The sequence below is a fragment of the Pezoporus flaviventris genome, unplaced genomic scaffold (assembly GCF_033815535.1).
Source record: "Pezoporus flaviventris isolate CSIRO_AGI_PZ_B2104156 unplaced genomic scaffold, CSIRO_AGI_Pfla_v1 ptg000005l, whole genome shotgun sequence".
Taxonomy (NCBI): domain Eukaryota; kingdom Metazoa; phylum Chordata; class Aves; order Psittaciformes; family Psittacidae; genus Pezoporus; species Pezoporus flaviventris.
The window spans coordinates 6,356,561-6,368,952 of record NW_026892553.1 but is presented as its reverse complement, the minus strand read 5'-3'; the positions used below and the strand labels follow the sequence as shown (position 1 = coordinate 6,368,952).

At 45.9% G+C, this 12,392-nt stretch overlaps 1 long non-coding RNA gene across 1 annotated transcript in view; it reads left to right on the top strand.

Moving 5' to 3' along the window:
- LOC133265390 (uncharacterized) overlaps positions 1-12,392 on the top strand; it is a 396,645-nt gene that overhangs the window by 357,786 nt on the left and 26,467 nt on the right. The gene's annotated exons all lie outside the window — the stretch shown is intronic.

Here is a 12,392-nt window from a genome sequence, read left to right as displayed (position 1 = left end):
ATATCAACTGTTCTCTGAAGACAGAGATTCAAACCTTTTCTTTTGTGATGTGGTACCAAGGTGTCCTTCTGTTACTGAGAAAATAGCTCTCTAACGTAGGCTTGCATGACTTCATCTGTTCTTTAAATGCTTTGGCCAGGTTTTAGGTGAGAACAGACTGCAGAATCAACAGCATTAGTATCTGTAAAAGTGCATGCTGCCTCTGCAGAACAAAACCAGTAGTCCTGTGAGCCGTAAGGGACACAAACTCTGTGTGTTTTATATAGAAACAGTTACTGCCCGTTGGAAGCCTGTTGGTTGGGTTTAGTGCTGTGTGCTCAGTGTCCTGCTGCTGCAGGGCTTTACTTTATCAACATGAATGCAGACAATACTGATGGCAGAGCAGGCGCTGTGGAGCATTAGGGATGGAGGGTGCTGGCTGGAGCAGAGAACACTCCAATTTCCTTCTTTTATTTCTTTTCCTTCTGCATGAAAAAGAAGACGGCTCTGCCTTTGATCTCTATGTACAGTTACAACAGTTGCTGTGTCCCACATGACTCCTTTGTACTGACTTGCCTGGTCACAGAAATCACAGCCTGTGTTTTATGTTCTCATTTCCCATCTTGCCACCTCTTTAAAAACAAACCCAAGCATATTAAACCCAGTTGGTACTGTTCATTCTCCCAGCAAAGAGAGTGGGACAGAGGGAGCTCACAGCAGTGGATGTAACACCCTTAGTCCCTTCTGGGGGCATTATCTTTTGACTGAACCAGCAGCTTCCAAGAGACTTCAGTAAAAATCCAGGTCTTGAATTTTCCTTAAGTTTGGCTTTGAGAGCCCCTTCCCTCCCTGTGATTGTCCTTTTTCTCCCCACTGAAAATCTCTTTTCCCTGAAGAACCAGCCTCATTTCTGCTCTTTCCTACCACTGATCTTTTGAGTGTGCTCCCTGCTGGGCTCTTCCCTCTGGAATGAGCCCCCTCTTGATGTCAGCTCAAGGCTGAACAGTCCCTTGGTTCTCCTCACCTCGAAAAACAAACCACCTATTCCAGGCAGGTTACTGGAAAAGAGAGTGGCAGAACTTACTGAGATGGTGATTTACTGAGGTGAGCTTCCTGAGCAGCCTGAATGCTCTTGATTGTTCCTATACAATGGGCCTGATTTTCAAGAGGTCAAGAGGGGATGAGTCCTGGAGTCAGCAGGAGCTGCCAGAGTTGCGTCTGTGTGAAGATGAGGGTGAGCTCAGGCTGTGTGAAGATCAGGCCCGAATGGTGCTGAACAATTGCTGCTGCTGCAGATGGAACCTAAGAGTCAAACACAGTAAGAGTTGAGCCAAACTTTCATTGCCAGCTCAAATCACAACGTATTTGGGGTTCAAACAAGTCTGGATTTGTTATTATTGTTTAGTTAGGTGTCAATTTTAATCCTTTGAGTTGCAGCTGCTTCAGACTTTAAAGGATTAGAAGCCTGAAATGCTAGAAATCTCACAGGAAAACCTCTTAAAATCCCCAGGCCTGACTTGGCTGAGCATCTGACCCCTTGGGCTCTTATTATTTTCTGTTGGATTTTTCTTCAGTGGGCATTTCCTAGCTAAATCTGAAAGACTGCTATCAGAGGCTTGGCATTTATAGCTGAGCTGAAGTCAAGTAACTGAGAAGTATCATGACAGCTTGAATCATGCTTCATAAGCTTAACTCAAGGTCTGTGCAGGCATTTGGGTTCATCAGAGCACGGTCAGAAATAAGTCCTGACAGGGTGTCTGTTAGGCTGTGCAATAGCAATTTCATTTGTATTTCTGTGTGTGTATCACCCAACTGTCAGTCAAGGAAACTGTGTAAGGGGCTGTATAAAATAATGCAGAAACTTAGTTTCTGCCCTAAATTGGTAACGGTCATCACGTGAAGCATCCTGACCGAGAAGATGTACACAGGACCAGGGATCAGCAGTGAGGTCAGCTCACCTGTGAGCTACACGTGATGCACTGCACAGCAGTGTGCCTGTGAGGAGGAGCTCTGTGAGTAAAGAGCCTTCTCTCAACCAGTGCAGTGGAAAGTGCAAAAACCCCACAGGCATTTCAGTGGTGTTTTAACAAGCTGGAGGCTTTCTGTGAGCCAACAGGGAATTGGACTGCATGTTTGCATAGGAATTGAGAGGTGGTAGAAGAGGTGAAGAGTAGTCATGAAGATTCTGGAAACTGATGGAGGAAAAAGCTGTGAAAATGCTGAAAATAAAGAAAAGAAGCTTGATAGGAAGGAGGATAAAGAGTCAGCAGGGAAGGCTCCGAGAGGGGTAAGCAGACAGAATAGGGTTATATTTATCAAGGTGATAACCATAACAATATGTTGAAAGTCTGGCAGTGCTGCTCCTAAGAACACTTGAAACATTGAAAATAAAGACAAGAAAATTACTAGATAATTTCAGGCAAGAACAGACCCTTCACAGCTACATAAAGAAAAGAAGATGGAATAAGGTAGATGCCTTTATAAATCCCTTTCCTTTTTGCGTTTCTATAGGAGAAGGTGATGTAGTAAATGGAGATTTGGGACCCAAAAGCTGCAGGTTCCAGATCTGAGTCAGACCCAGAGAAGGGCAGACAGACACACAGAAACATGCCAGGCAGCAGAGAGACAAACCTTTCAAACCCCTGTGTCACCTCAGTCCCAGCACTGTATTTACCTGCAGGCACTGCACTGGGGATCCAATTCAGCAGTGATTTAGATGTCCATTGCAAGGTTCCTTCTTCTGTTCCTTGGTACAAGCCTTCACAGTGCTTTCTGCTTCCTGCTTGTTTCTTTCTTGAAATTACTTTGATGTCTCTTGTGATTGTCTCTCTTGACACTTCCCTACATTGTGCAGACACAAGTTGTGATGTGCTTGGCAGTTCTGCAATTGCTCTGACACTTGAGAGCAACCTCATATGCCATCAGTCACTTACCTCTGCTTTGAATCTGCTGGCAGACTCCGTGCCACTCGTACATTCCACTGTGGAATTGGCTTCAGCATCACTGGCTTGTGGTTTGGGGCCTCATGTCACAATCCCTCAGTTTAATCCCTTTTTCTTTGTGATTCCACTGGCATTCACCAGAGAAAGTGCTAGAAAAAGAGTAGCTTATGCTGGTGAGTAAGCACTGAGTGCATGAAGGCTGCACAGAGCCTTGGGTGACATGGGCTAGTGTGAGGTGTCCCTGCCCATGGCAGGGGGTTGGAACTGGATGGTTTTAAGGTCCTTTCCAACCCAAACCATAATATGATCCTATGAGGGTATCCTACAAAAAGAAGAGGTCCCCATTCTTAAAGGGGGAGGGCTCTCCTGCAGAGACATGAGGGGAGCAAACCTGTCTGAGGGGTTCCATGTGAACCCAGCATTGTCACACTCACTGCTTCCCTGCACCAGCTCTCTTCTTTCCCAGAAGCTCCTTTCCTGCTGGGGCTCCTCAGGTCAAGGTGAATTTGACTTTACAGTTTCATTGGCAACTGGAGAAATCCACCACTGGGACATTTTAAAGAGCCACCAGAGAGCTTCAGGTCTTTCTTCCATGTTAAATAAACTGATTTGTCACTCTAGAGAAATGTTTCACTTGGGCTCAGAGTTTTGCGCTGGGAAAGTGCTGATGCAAAGACTTTGTCTTCCCGAGCTTCATCCTCTCTCCTTCCCTTCATGCGCACACACAGCCAAGTGTCATTCTGCATTAGTGGATAGCTGCTATTGTCCCTCAGCAGCTCTTAAGAAAGAGGAAAAACCTAATCCTGGAAAGACTTTTTATGTTTCTGCCCATTCTGTATTTTATTCTATGACTGGCAGCATAAAATGGAGGATTTCTGCTGACAGGAATATATAAATCTATATTTTTTCTGTGTCCTGAATAAAGTGTGCAGGAAATTACAGTATATAATAAAGAAGAGAGCATGCTATGGATAATGCTCCACTGTCAGGTCAGGTGAGCACTTGGACTCTCCTTTGTGCTGAGGCTGCCAGTCTTTCTCCCTTGTGGCATCATTTGGAACTATATGATCCTTAAGGTCCCTTCCAACTCTAACCATTCTGTTTATTCAGGTTTCAGGCCCAATGTTGTTTGTTGCTTCAGTTTCAAATTGCAGCCCCTCTGCAGAGGCTGTAATGAAAGCAGAACTCAGCAGGATACAAACCCCTGTGATACAACAGGGATCATACCTGTTTCTGATGTCATTCTCTCCACTCAGCCATAGAGGTCTCCAATGTCCTACAACACCCATGTGAACCCACAGCAGGGAGTTTTGCATGGCACAGGTACACTGGGGAGGGAAGCACTGGATGGAGAGCAGAACTCATCACCTGGAATTGAGGCAGGAGGAAATATGTGAACAAGATGAGGAGTAAAGCAAGCTGCTGCCCTCACAGAACACAACCTTCTCTAGAGATTCACTCAGTCCTTTTACTGTCGGGCATTTCCGCTCTGTGGCCATTAAAATAAGACCCTCTCCGGATGATTTCTGAGGAGAAGAGGAACGGAAGTGGCCACATTTCTCTACCCTCCTGTGCCAGGAAACTGCTGGAGAAACAGGGCGTCCTCCCTGTCCTGTCCATGCCAAGAGGTTCAGATCATTTGAAGAGGCATTGGTATTTCTGGATGCTTAATCAAAGTCAAACCTCAAGGTGAACCTCTGAACCTTCTTCAGCTCGACCATCACTTCTTATAAGTGATGTTTTAATTTTCATCTAATACCAAGAAAAGTCTTTGATTCTCCCCAGCTGGCATTAGAGATAAGGGACTAAATCCCCCAGACATTAAAACATCCAACAGTTCTGTCATGTGTTACTTTAGTCTCCTGCTCAAAGTCTTTCTCTTCTTCCCGACTGATCTCAGATATAATGCAAAATCATCAGTGAGCAAAAAGAAGGGCAGCAATTTAAAGTGTGGCTTTGAAGTTTAGCCTGGATTCTGGGCTGTTGCCCTTCATTTTCCAGCCATCTGAGATGTGTGTCCTCAGGCTGTTGGGCAAGATCTGCAATGGCTCCTGTATTACATCAGGGAATATTCTTAGGATCACTAGGAATTGGTTGTGTGTCACAAAACTGCACTTTCACTAAGTTTGCTGATGCTTTTGCCCCAAATGAACTAACAATCACCAGGATATGTTCATTCACATCATAGTTTTGATGGTACATGAGGCCTCAGTCACAGTCCTGGATATAGCCCCCAGCTCTGAAAACTACTTGACATCAAGATTCACAGGATGCTCCTTCATTTTAGCATGTGGCCAGGGCCATGCCCTCTCCTTGCTCCCAACTCCCAGTTCCCCACAACATGCTCCACAAACAACAACGCCATTGGTGGGGTTTCACCCCCAATAGAGAAAGAAGGGAAATAGAGAGACCTGCAAAGAGCTTCACAGAGCTCTCTCTTCACAGAGCTCTCTCTTCCTGCTGTTAGGGATGATGACAACTGAAGTGCTGCCGGGAGGAAGGAATGTGGCAAGCAGTCCTTCCTGGTGGAAATGAAGGACAAGGGGAATGGCTTTAACCTGTCAGAGAGGAGACTGAGATGAGCTCTTAGGCAGAAGCTCTTCCCTGTGAGGGTGCTGAGGCGCTGGCACAGGGTGCCCAGAGAAGCTGTGGCTGCCCCATCCCTGGCAGTGTTCAAGGCCAGGTTGGACACAGGGGCTTGGAGCAACCTGCTCTAGTGGAAGGTGTGCCTGCCTGTGGTAGGGGTTGGAACTATGAGCTTTAAGGTCCCTTCCAACCCAAACCATTCCATGATTCTATGAAACCTTCTACAGGAGCCAGCAGCTGAAGCTGGAGGTTGGTGTCACTTTGTTGAAGATCAAGCCCTGCAGAAGACCTCTCTTTAGCAGTGTCTGTTTTTATTCTGAATGAGTGTGCATCAACTTGCCAAGAAACACCTCGTCAAGAATACAGCTCTGACCTTGTGTCCGGGCAATAAAATCCTCCTGGATTCGTTTCCACCCGAGGGTGCCAGTGACTGAGAAACCACCGGCCCCGGCAGCAAAAGAGACCCCAGTGCTGCCCGCGTGTCCTAGTGACACAGTGCAACACAGAGCTGAGAAATCAGGCTTTTACTTTTAACTCCCTTCTTGGAAGGAGCGACGTTGCCTGTTGGAGCAGAGCCCCAGCACAGGCACAGAGGTGATGCAGAGGAACAGCCAAATCCAGCCCTGTTTCCTGTTCCACCCATGCTGTGAGGTGGTGAGATGGGCTGTGGTACTCCCTGGGATGTTTCAGGATGCACTGCTTGCTTACAGCTCTGGGTAAAGCATCTCTTTGTGTTCTTAACCAACATACAGAGTTTTCTCAGGCCTTTTTTAAGATGCCCCATTCTAACCAAGGAAAGAATTAAAAGGGTCAGTTCCTCACCTGAAATAAAACTTTTCACTTGATTAATCATCAGCTGAAGGTTTGGACTAAAATCTTTGATTTCTTTGACACAGAAGATAAAAATTGCCTGGGTTTTTCCCATATGTATTCACCTGCCCATCATCGGCAACAGCAAATTTGACTACCTTTTTCTCCTGTCTGCCATCTAGAAGGACCAAAGATAGGCAGCACCAAGCTGGAGCCTGTTTTGTCTTGCATGAGATCAGCAAACATGAATTTCAGTTTCAAAACCAGCAGTGCAGTTCTCTTGCTTTCCAATCAAGACATAGATCACACTCAGAGAGTCCCACTGACAGTAACAGTGCTGCAGGCTTGAGATGAAGGGCACCATTTGCTCTGTGTATCTTCATTAGTTATTAATGTCTGGGCAGAAATAGCCATTGGGTGAGTGCAGCCTTTGACTTGTTACTCAGGCAGGTGTGATCCATGCTCACTGACTCGAAATGAAGATAGAATCCAGGATGAGGTTTGTTTTGGCTGTTTATTTTCCAGTCTCTTTCCACAGCAGAGTTCCACTTTGGTGGTGTAACAAATGCAGCAGATCTGCTGTAACGTTAGGCAGAAATAACCCCCTGCATAAACAGGCTGGTGGGGCAGGAACAGGAAGACATGGCAGAGACAAGCAGAACTGTAAGACTAAAGGAACAGCCTTCATCTGCTCAAGTGAGGCATATGCTAGGTAGGAATTAACTTTGTCATCTCAGCTGGGTGATATTTTCCCAAATGCAGAAGTGTCACCAAATGGAACAATCCATTGGGGTTGGCACATTCCCCAGAAGAGGATCTTGCCAGTGAGGGCTGATGACATGTTAGGTCAGGACTGCAGTGTGGAGCCTTCAGACTGAAATAAGGGCTGTTATGAGTTAGGGTTCAGTTTGCAGAGCTGGGGGGGAGCCTCTGACACAGGGCACATTCTGACACGTTACCAAAAAGCACTGGTGGCATCTCTGACACACACAGCATGTGTATAAAACCTTCACTTGGAGAGTTTCTCTTTCAATTCAGGCAGTTGAACTGAATTTACAGGATCAGAATCATTTAGGTTGGAAAAGACTTTTAAGATCATCGAGTCCAACATGAACCCAGCACTGCCAAGCCCGCCACTAAACTGTGTCCCTCAGTGCCACATCTACACATCATTCAAATACCCATGATCAAAAACCCCAAACTTGAGGCTTTTAGTTTTACTAATTGAAACATACAGTTGATAAATTATCTCACAACAGAAACTCAAGGTGGACCTCAGTAATTTGCTTTATTGTCTCCATGTGACCCTGAAGTTAGAGGAGCAAGAAGCAGAAAGACATCCCTTCGTTTTAGAGCTGATAGAGTAACTCCTGCTCTACCTCCAGCAGTGTGTGCATGGCTGACACTTCCCTGGGGGCTGGCACCCCTTGCAGGTACCTGACATAAGATGGAGATGTGGCATCCCCAGGATCAGGAAGCTGATCTTCTGTGCACATACCTCCTTGGGCATAGCAGAGCAGAGAAAATCATAATCCAACTAACTTCAAACAAAAGAGATGTGGTAGAACATCCTTCTGGCACATGATTGTTTCCTATGGCATGTTGCCTAGTGCTCTGCTGGTAATCCCAAGGATGATAAATGAAATTTGATATACACAGTGACTGAGAAAAATTGCTGGTTGTCAGAGCATCATCAGCCAAGACAACAGCTCTGTTTATTGAATTGCAGCCTGCAATATAATCTTAGTTATTGGTAAACCCAGTGCTGTCCAACCTGATAGCCCTTGTGGAAGCATAGCTTATGGCCTTAGAGAAAGGATGGTAGCTCCCTTCTCCCTCATCATGCATATTAAACTGTCACTGTCATACACTGATGTATTGCTGTAGCATTAAGTGATGCTCTTCCTCTGTCTTTAAATTGCTCTGGTTTGAGGTCTGTAGCCAAAAGCAATCAGCAGATAACATCCGCAAATGTGCACATTAGAAAACAAAGCTATAACAGCAGAGTAAGATATTATTCACACTAATGGAAATAATAGAATTGCTAAAGAGAACATCAGCTTCAGGATTCTGAGGCTCAGCAGCAAGGCTAATCTTATGTAAATTCCCCTTCTTCTTGCACCTCTTCAGAGGTTCTATCTAATGTAGGTAATTATTATAGTCACCTCAATTGAAGCCAGACTTCCCTTGAGCATGAGGTGGGACGAGATGACCTCCAGAGGTACCTTCCAATCTTTTTTTAGCCCTTCTTTTTCCTCTTACCCTGTTTTACAAGCAGAATAACTGGTACAGACACTGAGTGCCTTACACACATAGTGAATTAACAGGAAACACAGAACAGAACTCAGAAGATCAGATGCTGACACTGTGATGATCTGGAAAATGTGATCAATATGGAAACAACACAGGATAGTCTCCCTGAGCCTTCAGAAGTTGAGTAGCTCAGTTTCCACCTCTGGGAGGTGCCACAGACAGGTGAATTGCCATCAGTGCCACTAACTTTGTGCGTGGGATTAGGATTCATCCAGTCCCAGCGTGCCCAGGGTGCTCATTTCTGTGCTCCCTGCACTCCAAGTGTCACCTCTACTCCTGGAAGCTGCATCCACACAGACTGCAGAGAAACAGTGGGATCCAGCTCTGTCCCAAGCTTCCTTTCAGGGATCCATGTGTCCTAAAACACACATGAGAAGGAACACAAGCATAGTGGCTCCCAAAGCCTTGAGGGGGGAGAATCTGTTCAGCACCTGAGATGTATTGAGCATTGGAGTATTTAGGAGGGAGGTAATTGTGTTTTGTGAATACAAATGAAATATGATGAAAGAGAATACCTTTTGACAGGGTGTAGGGTGTAGATGGGTGTGGGGTGCACAAGAATAAAATCAGCCAATACATCCACACAGGGCTGGGACTATGGGAACAGGACTGGCCAGGACACATGAAACTGGTATGGTGGGAACTGGGATGGATGGATGGATGGATGGATGGATGGATGGATGGATGGATGGATGGATGGATGTGAGGGTTCCTCCACTGCTGGACCACCCTACATGGGCTGGTCCTGGTGTGTGCGAGTTCTCAGGTGGATCTAGGCAAAGGACAGCAGAGAATGGAGGGAGGATGGAGCCATTGTCATGGCCAGCCCTGGGAAACTGCTGTTGCTAAGATCATTATTTCCCTTCCTATCCCTTTATCCTGCTCCAGTATTCTCCCAGCTCATTTCTGGAAGCCATTTTGACCCTGTCAACAGTGAACAGAGATGTCATGGAAGTTCTGGGATGACATTCCTTGGAACTGCAACCTGACAAAGCAACTTGGAACCAGTGCACACTGGAACAGGACATGTTGGTCACGGACAACTGACTTTGGAAGGATCAGGGAGCCTCACTTCAAGAAGGTATGAGTTGTCTGTCCTTAGAGACAGCAGGAAAAGCATATACCTGCACTCTGATCTTCCTGGAAGTCTGTGTGTAAGACCACCAAAATCTATATTGTATTTTGAATGCATAAACACAAAGTCATCTTGCTGTCAGTGCTATCACTCAGGGAGTTTTAGGCCTCCATGCTGCTGATGACAAATAACCTGCAATTGTTCATCTCTGTTCCTGCGGGTGCTTTCCCTGACAATGGGATGACTCAAGTCAGCAACAGGGACACCATGAGCACGATTTCACAATAAAATTATCAGTCACTTTGTAAAAAAGGGCGAATTTATGCAGCCACTTGGAAGGAAAAAGCAAAGTGCAGCCTAAAATTCCTTTCATTTACAGTGGGAAATGAAGCATGAATAAGGTGATTAAAACTGTAATTAAACAAGAGTCAAATCCATAGACCTGCACCACATACAGAAGGAGGCTCTCAGAGAGCAGAGAAGAATCCTTTTTCCACTGCAAGCCCATGGAACATCCCTCCTTGATTTGATCTCTAACAAGATGTGATGTCCAAAAGCCCCTCTCTTTACCCTTGAATAGAAGCTGGGCCTCAGGAAAAGGTCTGGCTGATTTTCTCACTATGTGAGAAACACACATCCTTAGTGCACGCACAGATACTGAAATCTGAGCTTCATTACAAATGGCGAAAAACAATTGTCTGAGTATGGCAGGAGAAAACCCCAGGGGAGGTTCTGTCTGCAGCTAAGTAACACTTGAGTTTGGCTCCCGTCCTCAGTAATACCCCTTTCATTTGCCAAACACCATCTCCATTCTCCAGATGCTGCTAACATCCTAACACCACACTGAAGTCAAGTACCATCCCTGCTCTCCTGCACTGTATTATACACTTCTTGGCATGTTTTCAATAGCTTGCCTAAACCCACATCCGAATTCACTCTGCTAGGTTTCAATCTCTTGCTGAGAGGCAGATAATCCACCCTTTGTCACAATGGATTGAGTCCTGTCTCCCAAAAAAGAACAACTCCATTTCATCAGAGAAAAATAGTTAGGAATCAATTTGTCCCTGCTAACAAGCTTGACTGGGTCAGAGCTTTGTGTGCTGGAACAAAGAGTTTAAGCCCCTGAAACATGTTAGTATTGTAGCGAATATTCTATTCAGTCCCTCTGCCATTCATATTTTAAAGCACTAGATCACTTGTATTTTGTTAGATGGTGTCTTACACTATAGGAAGAGTACCTGTCAGATCCTTACAAAGCACTGCTCTGCTCTGCATCTAATTCAGTATGTTCTCTTTCTGTTTCTATAGTACAAGAAGTCTCAGTGCTTGTGCCTGTTTCCAGAGGTACCAAGACAGCAGCCCAGTTCAGCCACCAGCTAACCCAGCGCAGTGCCCAGGGGCAGACAGCATTCCTGGCTCTCAGTCCTTGATTCAGCCATTCATGCAGAGCTTTAACCCAACAGGGAGCTCAGCATGCAATGGAAGCTGCTAAATAACGTCCAGGAAACAACTTTCCCACTTGCCAGGGCGAGGAAGAACAGCTCTGTGTCCTCGGGGAAGCCCAGGGTCTGTGGTGTTTGAAGGCTGAGGTTTGAAGTCTTATTCTTGTATAGCACAGAATGGTATCTACAGAGATTTGAAACTAAACACGCCTGCTTTGGCCTTGCTGAGGCTTATCTCAGGGTCCCATTCCATGAATGTTCATGCAAAGTGAGTTCTCAGTAACCCAGCTCTTTGCAAAAGTCAGATTTATCTCTGTTTTCCCAAGTGCAGACAGCAAGAACAGTTTATAGGAGCATGCCTTGTGATGCTTGGGGGGGGGGGGGGGGGGGGGGGGATAAATAATGCCACGTCATGCTAAGACCATTAAAACCCAAGGAGTGCAGCTCAGATGGCAAGGCAATGAGCAAGAAGGCTGTGGTGCTTGTCAGATGCATTCTTCTTCTCTGGGAAGATAGTTCTGAATCTATTTGTGACAATCAGAAATGTAAAATACGGGCAAAATCTGTGCTCCCCAAGGCTATTGCTTGAGCAGTTATTTCCTGAATATCATTATAATGAAAAAAAAACAACCTCCGAATGCCAAATTCATGCCTGGTGTCATTCAGGTGACCCTGGCATCAGCACCCCAGCAATGGGCTTGGCCATGTGCATACATCATGTTGCCTGCTTCTGAAAGGACAGAACACCCAGCACCTGGGCAGGACTGAAACTGTGACTGGATTGTACCTAAACCATATCACAAGGTATTTTTCGCACCTTCATAACACTTGTAAAGGAAGCTCCTTTTCAACAGCCCCCTCGCCCCTTGGCACTCCTATTGCAGCAGCCTAGCAGTGTGGGTGTCAAGTAATCCACACAGGAACAAGTGTGTTTTCCTCAGCCAAAATGTGCTTTTCAGTCACATCACACAGGAGCTCAGTGCTCTGTTGATGGGGATTTATTGTGCATACAGGGACAAATGGCATTGCTCAGGGGTCAGCACTGGGACCAGTGCTCTTCAGCATCTTTGTTGGGAACACGAACAGTGGGATGGAGCACCCTCAGCAAGTCTGATGGCATGAGATGCTGTCAACATGCTGGAGGAAGGGATGGGATCCAGAGGGACCTGGATACCCTTGAGAGGTGCCTCTGGGTGAACCTCATGGAGTTCAACACAGCTAAGGAGAAGGTCCTTCACATGGGCT